The 14,900-nt window shown below is 38.7% G+C and overlaps 1 long non-coding RNA gene across 1 annotated transcript in view; it reads right to left on the bottom strand.

Moving 5' to 3' along the window:
• The window catches only part of LOC135453484 (uncharacterized), a 49,680-nt gene extending 34,780 nt beyond the window's left edge, over positions 1–14,900 (bottom strand). The window contains exons 1-2 of the long non-coding RNA XR_010441874.1: positions 14,821–14,900; positions 11,928–11,980 (exon numbers count right to left, since the gene is read on the bottom strand). This is a non-coding gene — a long non-coding RNA (uncharacterized LOC135453484). The remainder of the gene's footprint in view (positions 1–11,927; positions 11,981–14,820) is intronic.

Below are 14,900 nucleotides of genomic sequence, written 5' to 3'. Positions count from 1 at the left end.
CCAAAAAAAACTTAGTTCAACCACAAGCTGCATGGAGGATTTTTTACAGAAATATTTAAGTCTCATTATTATTTAGAATTTCTCTACAGAAGAAATCCTATCTTTTTCAAAAGTCTATCCTCTTCCTTGTATTTCTACTCAAGATTTTGTCAGGCAGAGAAAGCTACACAGCACAAAGTTTTGTGGACAACTGTTTTCTATGATAATGCTTATCTACAGATCATTTTATAAAATACCTGCTGTCTTTCATCACTATGCAAGATATTTAGGTAATTATAGGTGCATTTGAGAGAATCTTCTGTTTACAGGAGTTTGACCCTTTAAGGAGGAGCTAACACAACCACAGCAATAAGATACTCCCATCACTATTGAAGATTTGTCATGTATGTTAATCAGATGTTGATGCAGACCTCTCTTTAGCCTGTATTCCTTACATTTTGTCTTACTTGAAGTCGCATTTGTTTGCCCTCCTGCTCCCTCCATCTTTTTATCCACCATGCAATTGATGGCACAACCATTCTTTTATTTTCAAAGCAGTTACATTCTGCATTATTCTTCACGTAGTAACAGGGAAAAAGTTATAGCAGTGGACAGAAAGGAGGTGTCATGGGAATAAGATTTTTGCTATCACTAAATTGCTAAAAATATGCCTTCCCACCTGAAGAAAAAAAAAGAATTTCTTTCCCATTTGGCAAGTTACAACCAGCACTTACCACCTTCCCAATGAAAATCTACAACCTGCCCAAATGAAAGCAGACTGCTGGTTTTGAATGTGCTGTGTTCTGTCTGCCATCTAAGGTAAAAAGAAGCATATCCAAATATAAAATAATGGCTGTTTTGTTCCAACTCTCTATTTCAGACCTCCACATAGAGCAGGCAAAGTTTCTGTTATAACATTCACATTGTGTTTCTTCCTTTTGTCATTGGACATAGAGTACTATGTCTTTCATCATATTTGGAAACAAATTACAGCACTTGATTATATTAGTTAAATAGAGGTTGATTGATGTCATCAATGCAAATTAATTATGTCTAGTTAATGTTTCTGTGCCAGATTCCCTCAGCTAATAAAGTGATAGGAAAATGAAGTGTCAGAAAGGACCATTATCTTTTATTTTCAAGGTCAAGTTGTCAATAAAGCTTTGACATGAACTCACTGGGCAGGGACAAGGCTCATTGAAGGAGGCCTTTTCATCATGTTTATTATTTTTGCCAGCATGAATGTATTACCTACACCTGTAGTAATAATCCTCAGAAGCAAACATTAAGCCAAAAACATCTGTTTGTTATCACTGCAGGTCAACATGAGAAGCTGCAGACATATTTGTGCATTTGCATGAGGGTTCTAAACCACTTCTGTTTGCCAGTGTCAAACACGAGTCTGTAGAGGTGACCAGAAGTGTCACTCCTGTTCCATCTGTTTATGTGACTGAAATATCCCTCTTATCTACATCAAGTGCAGCCAATCTGCATGTAGGACAAACTCTTCCAGTGGCTTTGCAGTCACTTTGTTATCTCCTTTTCAGAGGTTTTTCTTTTGAAGATGTAACTTGCAGAGTAGGCATAAACTTACTCAGAAAAAATAACTCATGAAAATAACATGGATGAACAGAGTTCATTCCAACTGGTTTTCCCATGTTCCTGTGTTGAATGACATGCATGGCATCCCTTACTAACGTATGGCCATACATTACAAGGATAGAGTTGTTCATCACAAAAAAGACCTTTGGTTTCTCTCTACCAAGATTCAAGCAAAGCCACTAAACCATATGGACATTGTGGAATTTATTTTGCTGTCTCTGTACCATGAGTCTATATTCACAGGTTACACTAAGAGATCAAATGAGACATCCTTTTATTATAAAACCTCCCCTTAGCAATAAACTAAAAACCTTGAAACAATTCTAGATGATAAAGACATAAGATGTTCAAAGCAAACACCCTTCAGAAGAATCTCACTGGGCTGTACAGATGGGATGCAAACAACCCAGAGGAAGTCACAGATGAATTTTTCACCTGACTGCAGTCAGTGCATTACGCACAACATGGAATAAGACCTCATGAATCTGAGGCTATGGTCAGATGTTCACTTCACAAAGAGCCTTGTCAGTTAAAGATGCAAATTAATCTCTCCAGCTGACTGTCAGAGCAGCTCCTTCCTGAGAGCTGGAGCACTGCCTCCTGTGAGCCCACCCCATCCATTTCAGGAGAGGAAAGCCATGGACATCTCAGTGCTGCCTGGAGAGCGAGGCCAGCCCAGACTGGGAATGGCAGCGCCACATTCTCAAACCCACCTCAGCAGCAGAGCGAGGTCAATGGCACATCCCTTGCTCATGAGCCACTTGAAAAAATGCTGTGGATATTTTCTAGAAGGCAGCAGCCTCCCTGCCCCTTGTGACTGGATAGAATACAGACTGTGTGCTTCATAACAACACTTTATGTTTTTCATAATAAAAATGTTGATACTCAGGATATTATCAGGCCCTTTTCTTTCTACCAAGAAAGTCACTATCCTCCTCTCTTTGACTTTGCTATTACTTTTTGATTAGAATTCAGTTGACAATACAGACTGAAATAGAAAGTACACTCAGATCCTGCAACACAGAGAAGTTAAAAGAGCAAAAAAGGAAAGAAAGAAAAAAGTAGAAAACCCCAAGCCTTTCAGGGCAGAACATGCACACATGCTACTCCTAAAAAAGGCAAAAATAACACAATACAATATAGTCCTTATGCCAACTAAGAGTTTTTCTCCCATTTAACCAGTCACTTTTCTGCCCGGTGCTGCACTTCTATTTTGAACCATCCCATTGAAAATATTCTCTGATATGACCCTTTTAGGAATTAATAATTCATGGAGGTTTCACTGCATGGTACAGTTCTAAGATTAGATAGCACTGAGAGAATCTATTACAGCATAACGTAATAGCCAGTAAGATACATTTTAAAAATTACACTATCTTGCTTACAAATGCATTATCCTCATAAATATTTTTATACATATACTGTTTGAAGAAGGTGTCAAGAAACAAAAATGAGACTAGGAAAAAGGGCTTGCCCTACTTGAGCACATTATTCTGTGTACAGGTTCCCCAGACAAAACCATTTGTGTAGATGTATGAGGCACGTCCTCATACACATGTGTATACACACACAACATATTAACATTGCATCCACATCCTAGCCCTCTGCCTTGTTCAAACACAGCCCTGAAATGAATGCAAAATTTAAGTGTGAAAGAAAGGGGGAAAAAAATGGAAGAAAAATACAGAAGTATGTTCCCTTTTGCATTTCTGCTAACACTTTATAGTTATGCTACCTAGAGGGCTGCAACAACCAAAGGCAGTTTTGCCCAGAGGCTGACAAGCTGAATGTATATTTTTATTTTATTTATTTATGACTTGGAAGTGCTCAGCTGTTAATCAGAACAGCTCCAAGATCCTACTGATATCTCTCCCTGCCTAGTTTAATCTTAGGGTGTATTTTCATTCTTAACAGGAAAACCATAGGAAGAGAATATTAGATTTATTTCACTGCACATAGTTGGAAATCTGTGGATGCCATGTTCATTGTAATACTATCACTAGGAAACTATGAAAGATAGTAGCATGTTTTTCACTTCCCTTGATTATAATTAATTGCCTGCTAGAATAAACTTGTTGAAAGTAAAGTGAAATGTCCCTACATAACAGCATGGGAACCCACATTACTCACTCTCAGTATTTCCAGCAAAGCAAGAATAAAACCCAGCCATATTTTTGCACTAAGGTTGAAAAAACAAGAACAAAACAAGATCCTGTGCACCTATGTCAGTCTCACAATGTTTACAGTTTTGCAAAAAGTACATCAATGTCAGTGATGAATTACTACATGCCATAATCACATCTTTATCCTGCTTTTTCAGCTGCTGACATCACTAATAGCAGTGTCTTCAATTTAATAAAATTGAAAAGCCATTTTTCCTTCTTCGGAGACACTAATGAAAGCCATACCTTGAGAGAACAGCGAGTATTTCTCAAGGTCCACATGCCAAAAGCCACAATATCCAAATGAGCTCTATGCTCTGTATCCATGAAAACCTGCACACTTCCTACCACACTGCAGGTCTCACCGAGCTCCTGCCTCTCCCTTCCAAGCATTTCAGGGCAGGGATTTCCTCTGCTCTACTGGGTCCATGCACCACAGTGAGCAGCAGGCAGGAACATGAGCTGCTGTTTCTCTAAACAGGGTGGGTGGGCACTCTGGAAGATTTCTTTTGTCTAGTTTCTCTGTTGAAACACACGTTCACTATATCTGGGTTGTGGTTTTCTCTTTGAGAATAATTCTAACATTACAGACTCTCCTTTCCTAGATTCAAATATCAAAGATCTGGTTCACCTACATCTTTGTTTACTGGCAAAGCTGCCAGTCTGAAAGCATCCATGTGGCTGTGGCTGTTTTCTCTGAAAGTGCCACAGTATGGACGAAAATTATCATCCAATTTGATTTATCTACACCTATTTTTTCCTTCTGGTTTTGTACAGCTTGAGTTCAGAGACAATCAAGCTAGGCTAAAGAGTAATTATTCAGAAGCTTTTAGAGAAACCAAAAGACCTTGAACAAAAATCTTACAAACTTAGCTTTTCTCTCTTTTCAAGTGCAAACATCAAAGTACAGCAATATCTATCTTCTTTCATTAACTAGTTTGAAAAAAAAAAAAAACAAACTGAAACTGTGCAACAAGCTTCCAACAAATATCAATTTTACTTAACCAGAAACAGACACAAGAGGTTTTAAGATCCTACCTGCTCTACTGCCTGTTAATACTGGCTGCACCCTAGAGAAGGAGGTGCAGCAGCTTTCCCAGTTTCTGGAAATAATAAAACTGGAGGGACCAAGGCCCAGCACCAGCTGCTCCCGTGCCCAGCTTGGTCCCAGCTGCAGGCAGGGGCTCCACAGGCTGGATATTCCTCCCTGGAGCAGGGACCGGTCCCAGCCTGAGGGGAAACCAGAAGGAAACCAGCACCAGGCAAAGAGGTCCTATGGCAGGCAGGGAAGGGGAAGAGCTGCTCAGTCTCCAGCTGCACTGACAGCACCTTCATCTGAAAAACCTCCAGGCACTGTGGATAGCAAAGGAAGCATACACAACCAAACAAGCAGGAAAACCTTACAAGTTTGCGTCTTTATTCTGTGCTGCCTTCTGTGAGCCCTTGAAAGAAAATGAATGATGTGACCATTTGAAAAGTATTTGAGAGTCAGAGTGTTAAAATTGGATGCTTGGGTTACAGTATTTTAACTTGAAAGATTAATTAATATTTGGAGAGGGGAAGCTTTTTTTTTTCTTTTAAGGTTCAGCGCTCAGCTGCTCATTAAGCACAAAATTGCATCTTCAGTAATTGCTTGCAAAAGCTGAGAAAAATGGTAAACATTTCTGTAGAACAAGCAGGAGTACACTGCAAAGCACAGCACGAGACTCCCTCATTTGGGAAAGGGAAACAAGAAAAACAATAAAGGGAGCAAGCCAATATTTTTGAACTCTTCTACAACTGAGTATCATCTTATCTTTATCTGCATGTTCCACAGCTGAGGGATAAAGCACTGTGCCCACAAAGTCCAACAGCTCCTGCAGGACTGAGGTTTGCAGAGGGACCCCAATCTCTCCCCACCCCGTGTTGAACCCCTGAATGCCAGCACAGGAGCTCTCCTGCCATGCAGGCACCACCAGCCCTGGGGCGGCTGCACTGAGCTCTGGCATCCCAGCCCAGGAGAGGATGAAGGGCATTCCCAGGAGCAGCTACAGGGCATGGGAAGGTGCAGCAGCCTGCCCATGGTCACAGGTGGAAAGCCCATTTCCACATTTCTAACCAAACTCCAGCTGCAGAGAGTTGGGAAGTATTTCTAACACAGCAGAGATATGGAATTCAAACTAAGTATAGTTTTGGTAAACCCAGACAACATATTTCTCATGCAAGTAGTGTGAATGAGAGCTGATGCTCATGCATATAAAATAAATTATATTTTTTCTATAAGACATTCTGAAAAAAAATGAATTCCTGCTTAACTATGAAATATTCTGCTCCAGAAGGATTTTTTGGCTATGAAAACCAAGTGACCTTTCATATTAACATTGATTCAAAATGATATTTTTATTTAATTTTGAAATGTCAATTTGTTTTTTTTAGCCACCAAATCAAAATGAAGTGACATTTTAACTTTAAATTCATTGAAAAAGAACTATTTGCATTCAAATGCCAAACTGAAATAATAATTTTCTTTAAAAAAATCACTTCTCATTAAATTCTCTTTTTCTAGAAGCTTTTGTTTCTTACATCAGCTGAAAAAATATTGTCCTGGACTTTTGTTTCAAAAAATACTGTTCTGTCCAAGCACCAGTTTTTGCTGCAATTTCAATTTATGGATCAAAAAGATAAGAACATTATTACCATTATTAGCTTCAATGTTCCATCCCCAAACAATCAAGCCTATTCTTTTTCACCTGCTCTGCAACTCACTAAAAAACAAATTCTACATCTACTCCCCCATTACCACCCTGCCCCACCTTTAATTTCAAGATAAAGGGGAAATTATAATAATTCCTTGTGCATTTTGAGAAGGTAAATTTTATTACTTTTGCTATTAAACTCATAATCCTATTAAGGTTTATCTCTCACATGAAATATTGCTCTCTCTTATGACTTTTTTTTACGTTCAGTAGAAAATTAACAGATAATTCAAAGTTGAACAGCGAAGCAACATCTGTAATGGTATTTCTTTTAACAACTCATCTTTCCTTTTCTTTTTATTTCATTTTACAGGGGTACTTTTTTCTTTTCTCAACTAATTCCTTAGTATGAAAGATAATCCAGTGCATATGTGGATACGAAATGTAATTGATGCTGAAGTAAAAAAAAAAGTTCTAAGATTTTAAAAAATAATACCCTAGTGGAGCAACCCCCAATAATGGGAGATCATCACACTGTTCCACTATCAAGCTTGAAACAATATCAAAATTCTTCTACAATCTGAGCCCCTGTGCCTTGGAGTACCCAGCAGGCATTTTCCTGTTCAAGGTGGATCCAACGTCCTTACCTGAAACTTCAGGTATTGGATTTGTAAGATCATGAAGCCAAGCAATGAAATTGTTCAATTGTTCAACTTTTTCTTCTGAGAACAATGGCCTTGCCTCCTGTGTCTTCTGGCAATAGCTGAGGTATGAGAAGTTTAATGCAAACTGGGGGCTTTCCTCTTGTTTGTTTGGGGGTTTTTAAAAATATTTTATAAATATCTGTACCACACACAAACTGAATGAGTGCTGCACTTTGGCCCATATTGCTTTCCCCTAAGGAGGAGCCACAAGCCATATGAATGCTCTTGGAGAAATAAAAAGCTCAGCAAGATGGGCTGCTCTGTGTGTGTGCATGATGCTATTATTTGGTGATGCTGCAAAGAGAGGATTATGAATTTAATCTCATGGAGAAAACAAGAGAGAAAATGGATTAGAAGAGTAGCTGGGAAGGAAAGCACAGGGACAAAAAACCCAAACCCAACCAACCAAACCACTCCTACGGAACAAGCTTTCTTCTAAAGAAATGCTCTGAGTTTCATTAAGCTAAAGTAAAAGCTGGGGGGGAAGGGAGGATGGAGGAAATAAAAGCTGTATTATCATAAAAGCATTCTAATTTCTACACAAGAACAGCCACGGAAACAGGCGGTTTCTCAGGGCAAATGCCAGCAAACGTGTTGCCCATTTGGTCTGCAGTTCTTGTAGCTCAGTAATAGTGCAGTTAATTGAAGTGAAAACAAACAGCACCTGACTGATAATTGCTGGTGTTGGCCAGAGAAAGTGTGATCCAACCCTTCCTGAGCCATTATCACATCTTTCTCAGCCCTCCTTTGTTTGGCTCTGACAGGACTCTGATGGTAAATGGTGTTAGCTCATTTCCTTATTATTTCTCAAGGATTAAAGCAAGTGGTCCTCACTCACTAGAACTTCTTCCCACAATTTTAATTGTTCCTTTAAAGTTATTAGTATCTTTTATAAGGAAGCACTTGTAAGAAAGTTAGCCATTAGTATAAATCCTGCATTTTACATAAAAACCATGAAATCGTGTCAGTGTTTTCAGGATGGGATTTTCAAGAGACTGAATTCTAGAAATTCAAGCCCTATTCCATTGCACCATCCTTCATGTTTTATAAACCTTTCCATCTGCTCAGCACAAAAAGATTCTTCTTAAAAATGCTCAAAGTGTAAATGTTAATAGCATAAACCCAAAATTATTTCCATAACTATGACCTGCATCTCTTGCTCTCCTCCTGGTTAAAGCACAGGACCCCAAATTGAGGGCAGTTGGGATAATTTGGCTCACAAAAATAAACAGACAAACATTGTAGCTGTGTTTCACCTCTGGCCTTATCCTAGAAGAACTGGGCTGCTGCCAGCTTGTCTGAAAGGAAGGAATCAAGAATTTTTCTGTGTGATTAAAGCAACAGAGAAAGTATTAAACAACACCTGAGCATCACATGGAGCAGTTTAAGAGAGAATCACCCATACCTTTACATAAATCATACTTAGAATATACCTGCTTCTAAATGCCTGAAAATTCCTTCATGATGGGGTTCTTTCCTTCTTCCTACTTTTAAAATGCCCCAGGAACTGCAGAGCAGGCAGAACACCACACATCCACTGCTGAACACATTTATTTATTTATTACCCTGCACAAGGTATTCTGGGACCAGGAACCCACAGTGATTCTATTTATCAGAACTGGTTTAACTTTCCTTGAGGTTAACAGCAAAATTAAGCCTACAAAACCAAGGAATTTCTGGGAAATGGACTGAACTGGAAATGTTGTTTCATTAACAGATTTCAGTTGAATGGAGTTGCACCAATCCTGATTCTTTAATATAGTATTTTTATAAAATAAAAATATTAGCTACTATTAAAATTATATTATTTTCTTAATTCTGCCCTTGGAATCTTAAAAGTTGATATATTTCAAATTTGGGAAATACTCATTTTAAGACTGTAAACACAATCATTAATTGTTTTATACAGTGACAGGGTAAACATATCTATTTAAACAAACATCTGGACAAACAGGTGTTTGCTCATTCAATATCCTATTAATAATTCCACTTACTTCTCTTTCCTGCTGATGCCAAACGATTTGTGAGGGATTAAAATCACAGTGGTATAAAGTGTCACCTGCTGATATCAACTTAACATATCTGAAATATCCAAGGCATCCAAGTTTATCGTGTGTCTTGAGCAAAAGTTCTGTCAAATACTGTGACCAAATTCCAGTCAATGTTGGAAAGATCTCAAATCAATACCTCAGTAATGCAGAGATGTATCCATCACTTAGCAGGGGACACTTTGTCATTTCATCATAGTCCAGCCTCCAAGTTTCACAGTTTGCTTTGAATTGTTTCAAGGAGTGGGTTTGTTGTTTTGAATTTTGTTTTGCTTAGTGATACTTTTATTCCAAGGCAGAAAATCACAACGCTTGGGAATGACAAAACTTTCCCCACTTGTTTGTTTGTTTTTTTTTTTTAGAAGTATTATTTGACTAAGCATACTGGCCAAATGGCAATCAAAATAAAATTAATTATTAAAATAATTACATTCCCTGAATTCTGAATGAAACTTCACCTGCATGTACTGACCCTCCCAAAGCACACAGGTGAAGTGTCAACTTCTTATTCCAGAGGTGACTGCACATTAGTGCAGTGACAGGTGACCATTGTATATATTTAAACAAGAAATTCTTACATATTTAAGTACTGTTATATCTTGCATCTTAATCAATTAATTGTTTGTAAGAGGAGATCATGAGATGAACCATAGTGTGACTAACAACAAGGATAAAAAACTATTTCTGGATTAAATTTATAAATGTGAACGCAAATCTGTTACTCAAGGCAGGAGAAAGCACAAGTTTTCCTGGACTACTGACTTTACACAAGAAGAAAGGTGACAAAGTTTTGTTGAAATAAATCATGAGAGATATTTTGAAACAGCAAAAAAAGTCAGTTTAAGTTCAATCAATCAATCTGAATGCTGAACTATATTCATTAATTCTAGATTAATTAGTTCCTCTGCAGATTATTTAAAATAAAATAAAAATATGAATACTTTTAAAAGCACTTCTTCTGCTATGAGAAAAGATGGTCATATTTGGTATACAATAGAAGTCAAAAAAAGGACTGCAGACAGCACAGCTCAGAGTAGAAGGGTTGATGGCAAACCAATCACTGAAAATTAGGCTCACAGAACTGGACTTTGATATGAATCAGAGAATCAGGGAATAATTGAGATTGGAAGGACTTCAGGAGGTCATGCCCACAGACAACAGGACAGATTGCAGTACCAGTTATGACACGGTGGAATTGGTTTTTCTGAATAAATTGTCTGATTTAATAGGAACTGGGCATAAAAATAGCATTCAGCAACTCAAGTCATCACACATATTCACTGAAAATGTAAAAAAATGAAAAGAAAATCCTCTCTCATAGACTGCCAAATTAAATAGAAATAGAACTTTTGTTATCACCAGCAAACAAAAGATGAGAAAGCTGGACCCTCCCACTTACACAGCTGAAGTGACTGAGTCTCTTTAGGGTCAGCATTCAATTTTTCCACTTCTTAACAGAGGAAAAGGGTTTCCATGGATCCAACAAACTAAAAAACCCCTGCATTTTGACATCAAGCATTTTGTCTATTAATCCTCTTGATATATTTCTCTTGCAGCACTTTCATTTCAGCAGTAACATGCTATCTCTTACAAATATCTGCACTGTAACAGAATCACTGTCAAATTCTAAACTTTTCTATAGTTCAGAGTCAGTTTGAAGGGCTGACAGTTTTCAGAATCTTGTATTCATTTGGTTTTGTTTTTTGTTTGGGGTTCCTTTAAACCTGAAATGAGTTCACACACTATGCACAAATAATTTACACTGAAATATGAAGGCATGCATTTAGGAAGGGATAGTTCACCTTTGCAAGAACAACTCTCTAAAGGTATAGATTTGAGAATTTCTTCCTTCCTGTAGAGTTGCACATATGAAATTCTTATGTCTGGGCCTCCAGATCCCCTGGGACTGCCACAAGTTCAGCACTCCATTTATAAACATAGAATAGTCCAAAGAAGAGATGACGTACAATATTTTCCTTTATACTGTTTTAAACTATTTGAAGCAGCAGCTTCCTCCCCTCCTCAGTTCATTGGCAGGAAAAAAAATGCTGCAGCATCAGGACTAAGTATTATATACCATGATATGAACGTTATTATCCAAAAGCACAGAAGGCAAAGTAAGACAGAGCTACATAAGCAATGCTCTCAAAACCTTCCCAAATACAGCATAAAAAAGAGCATAATTTTCATTTAAAAAGAACCAGTAAAAAATAGTCAAGTTGGATGCAAAGAAACAGCGATCTAAAAACATAGCATGGTCCTCAAAAGAGAACGGATGGGACATTGATGACAAATCCCTGTGGTGTGTTCTTTAAATGGCAAGACACAGTGGAGTCAGTTAGGTGTCTCCTGAACATTCTCCTTTTTCACAGAACAAAAATATTATTATATTTGTCTTTCTAGGGCAACATGCTCAATTTTGGCATCACTAATGATGCCAAAAGCTTCACAAAATGAGCAGAAGCACAAGAGGATAAATAAAAGTAGATCTTAGAATGCCTGGATTTCACACACCACATGCTGACTCTGACTGTCTGAAATACTGACTGCAGGAAGATTTACAGCACTGTTCATGAAGTTGCAGAATAAATTCAGAAAGCAGAGGAGACAGTAACAAAGGAATAAAAAGAATTAAAGTGCTGCTAAAAGGAAGATGGAATTGTTAAATGCAGTTACTGAAAATGAAAAACAGCTGAATGTGTCAGATTCCAGAGAGCTACATTTTATAATACAACTTAAATAATCAGATATTCTTACCAGAAGGAGTGTTGTATTTGATGTACTCTGATGAGAACCAGCTAAGTTTTCTCCTGAAAGAACATAAATTGAAAATTATGTCAGGAAAAGGCAGCTTGAAAATTCCCTGTCAAAACAGAAATGTTTTAGATTGTTTATGCAGCATTAATATGGATTGATTCAGGAACAAGTATTCTTAGTTATAACAATATAACATAATATTCTTTTTAATAACAGTCTTATTCTGGAAAAGGCTTTTTCACCAAGCTCATGTTAAGACAGACATTTTTACAAGTGCAGAGCAGCTATTATACCTGCTTATTTACTATTTCTACTACAGTGTCTCTAGGATTCCAGCTGTGGACAGAGAGGATTTTGTGATACTATTAGAAAGACATAAGAAGATATAAAAACATATTCTTTATGTCAGAGATTTTAGGTAAGTAGAACTAAGCGGGGAAGTGGAAATCACTGGGCCTAAGTAAGCATGACAAGAATTTATAATAATTTTCTGAACCCAAATGGTTAGCTTAAAACACTTTATTCCATGTTAATGAAGGTTAGAATTTGTGAGCCCGGTTCTAGCAGTTTGAGTGACTGTGCAATAAATGGGGGGGGGTTAAACACTTTTTCTGTCAACCTGCAATGTAGCAGGCCTGAGGCCTACCAGGCCTCCATGGCGGTCAGCAACCCAAGATAGGGAATGCCGAGTCATGATGACTGGACCTAAGCCCCTTTTCCCACCCTCAGACCCCTGCTAATCTCTCTGTAAGACTACAGGGCACTTTCCTTTTAACCTTTACTAATGGACAACTCCTAAAACCCCTATATCCTATAAAAACCCTACTTTTGCCCATCTTGGCAGAAGAGCCGTCCCTGAGACCTTCGCGGAAGATTCAGTAAAGATATCCCTGTGGAACCTCACCCAGCCTTCTCCTCTCTCTCCTTGTGTCTGCACCTAGCAAGCAAAGAGCTGAAATCACAAAATGAGCTGATAACCACTGGAGCTGATATCAGCCAAGGTTGCTATGGTGGCCCAACGCTGGGAGCTGCTTGGGAACTGGGACAGGCTGTGCCGAGCAGGACTGAGCTATCCAGACCCACTGCAGCCTGTTGGGGATACCCCAAAACCTGCATTACTGCAATTAGGAAATCCTGTGGAGCAATCAAGTAATTGGCAAGGTGTGCTGGTGTCTGGTGGTGTTCACAGGGGGCCCAGGAAGAGATTACAATCTTGACTACACATTTCAGAAAGCTGGTTTATTATTTTATGATATATATTATATTAAAACTATACTGAAAGAAGAGAAGAAAGGATTTCATCAGAAGGCTCACAAGCAAGAAAACCCATGATAACAAAAACTTGTGTCTGAGAGTCTGAGCCAGCTGACTGTGATTGGCCATTAATTAGAAACAACCACATGAGACCAATCACAGATTCACCTGTTTCATTCCACAGCAGCAGACAACCATTGTTTACATTTTGTTCCTGAGTCTCTCAGCTTCTCAGGAGAAAAAATCCTGAGGATAGGATTTTTCAGAAAACATGTCTGTGACATTGGTGGGTTTGAGCACATAACTAATGGCACCAGAATTTTCCCATATTTTGCCCAGTAGTTGCTCTAGGAGGAGGCTGAGGCATGAGGCTATTTTACACCCATCAGAAATTGCCCTTTTGTCTCTGTGTCCATCAGCAGGTAGCAGCTCTCATCGTGGGATGGCACATTTGTTTTGTCATGCCAACGTGTTTAATGAAGCAGTCACATGCATTAATGGAGCATTCTGGCAGGGTTCAAACGCTGCCCTCCTGATGCTGGGGCTGTTCTCTGCTCCCTCAGGTAAGGCAGGAATCAGACCTTTGAGTCCACATTTCCTCCTGCAGCAGCAGCCAATTCTTCTCATGCCACAGCCCTTTCTTACCCGAGTGACTGCACTAACTCGATCAGGACACGTGGCTGCTGTCAGCTTGTGACAAGCCACACGTGAAAGCTTCTGCTTAATGGCAAGTGCTCACTTTCTTCCACATAATAACAGCAGAGCAATTCTTATCTTTTCTATAGAGAAACGACTAACAGATGTCAGCTATATTTTTTTCAGTCAGTAACTGGGGATTCCTAAAGTCCATCTTCTATCACTAATTTGCCCCTTTTCACACCTTTGTGCAAGTCACTTGGATGCGTGCCAGGACTCACAGGCTCTCACCCCAACCACCTGTTAGGCTTTCACATTGGATTTCTATTAATTCTCTTTCCTGATTCAAGCCATCGCTACTGATTAAACAAAAGAAACACAGTCACTGGTCTCTTGTGAGTGCCTTTCTCCTGGATACAAAAAGATGAAATTTAGGATTAAGATAGATGGGGCTATTATAGTTGTTGACATTGCTTCTGTTGTGGAGCCTTTGCATGTCCCAGTGCTACATTACACTGCACGGAACAGAAACAGTGACACATTTACCACTTCACAATCACCTTAATTTCATATACAATGGCATTAAGCAACCAGTGGTGCTATCCATTAAATTGCATGATTATACAACAGGGAAGGTGTATGCAGTGAGGAAATGAAGTGTCCTTTCAGTTTGTGAGAGCAGCTGGTGTTTGTTATCACTGCAGAAATCAAGACACCAGAGCACAGGAATTGACAGCACAAACCCTTCACTGAAATTCAAAGTCAAAAATGTTTCTGCCCTAGAAACAGTGCTTCTGAGCCCATAAAAGAAATTTCAAAGGTAATATTTTTTAGGTTCCACTACTGACACAGGCTCAATTCATGCTCCTAAATGCAAACTCTAGAACCTCTAGCCCTTCCTGTCCTATGTAGCCTCTGCAGAGTTCAGAACAACTCCACATTTTATTACCATCTTATTGCAGGGGTTCCATACTGCTGTCTCCTTAGCACAAAAGTTCCATACCTTCTTGATGTTTCCCATGGGCATCTCCTCACAGCACTGACTCTTTCTCCTTCACAAAGCAGCCACTGACTCCAACCCCC

Source organism: Zonotrichia leucophrys, chromosome 13, assembly GCF_028769735.1.
Source record: "Zonotrichia leucophrys gambelii isolate GWCS_2022_RI chromosome 13, RI_Zleu_2.0, whole genome shotgun sequence".
Taxonomy (NCBI): domain Eukaryota; kingdom Metazoa; phylum Chordata; class Aves; order Passeriformes; family Passerellidae; genus Zonotrichia; species Zonotrichia leucophrys.
The sequence above is the reverse complement of the archived record's forward strand: the minus strand, read 5'-3'. Positions and strand labels throughout refer to the sequence as shown.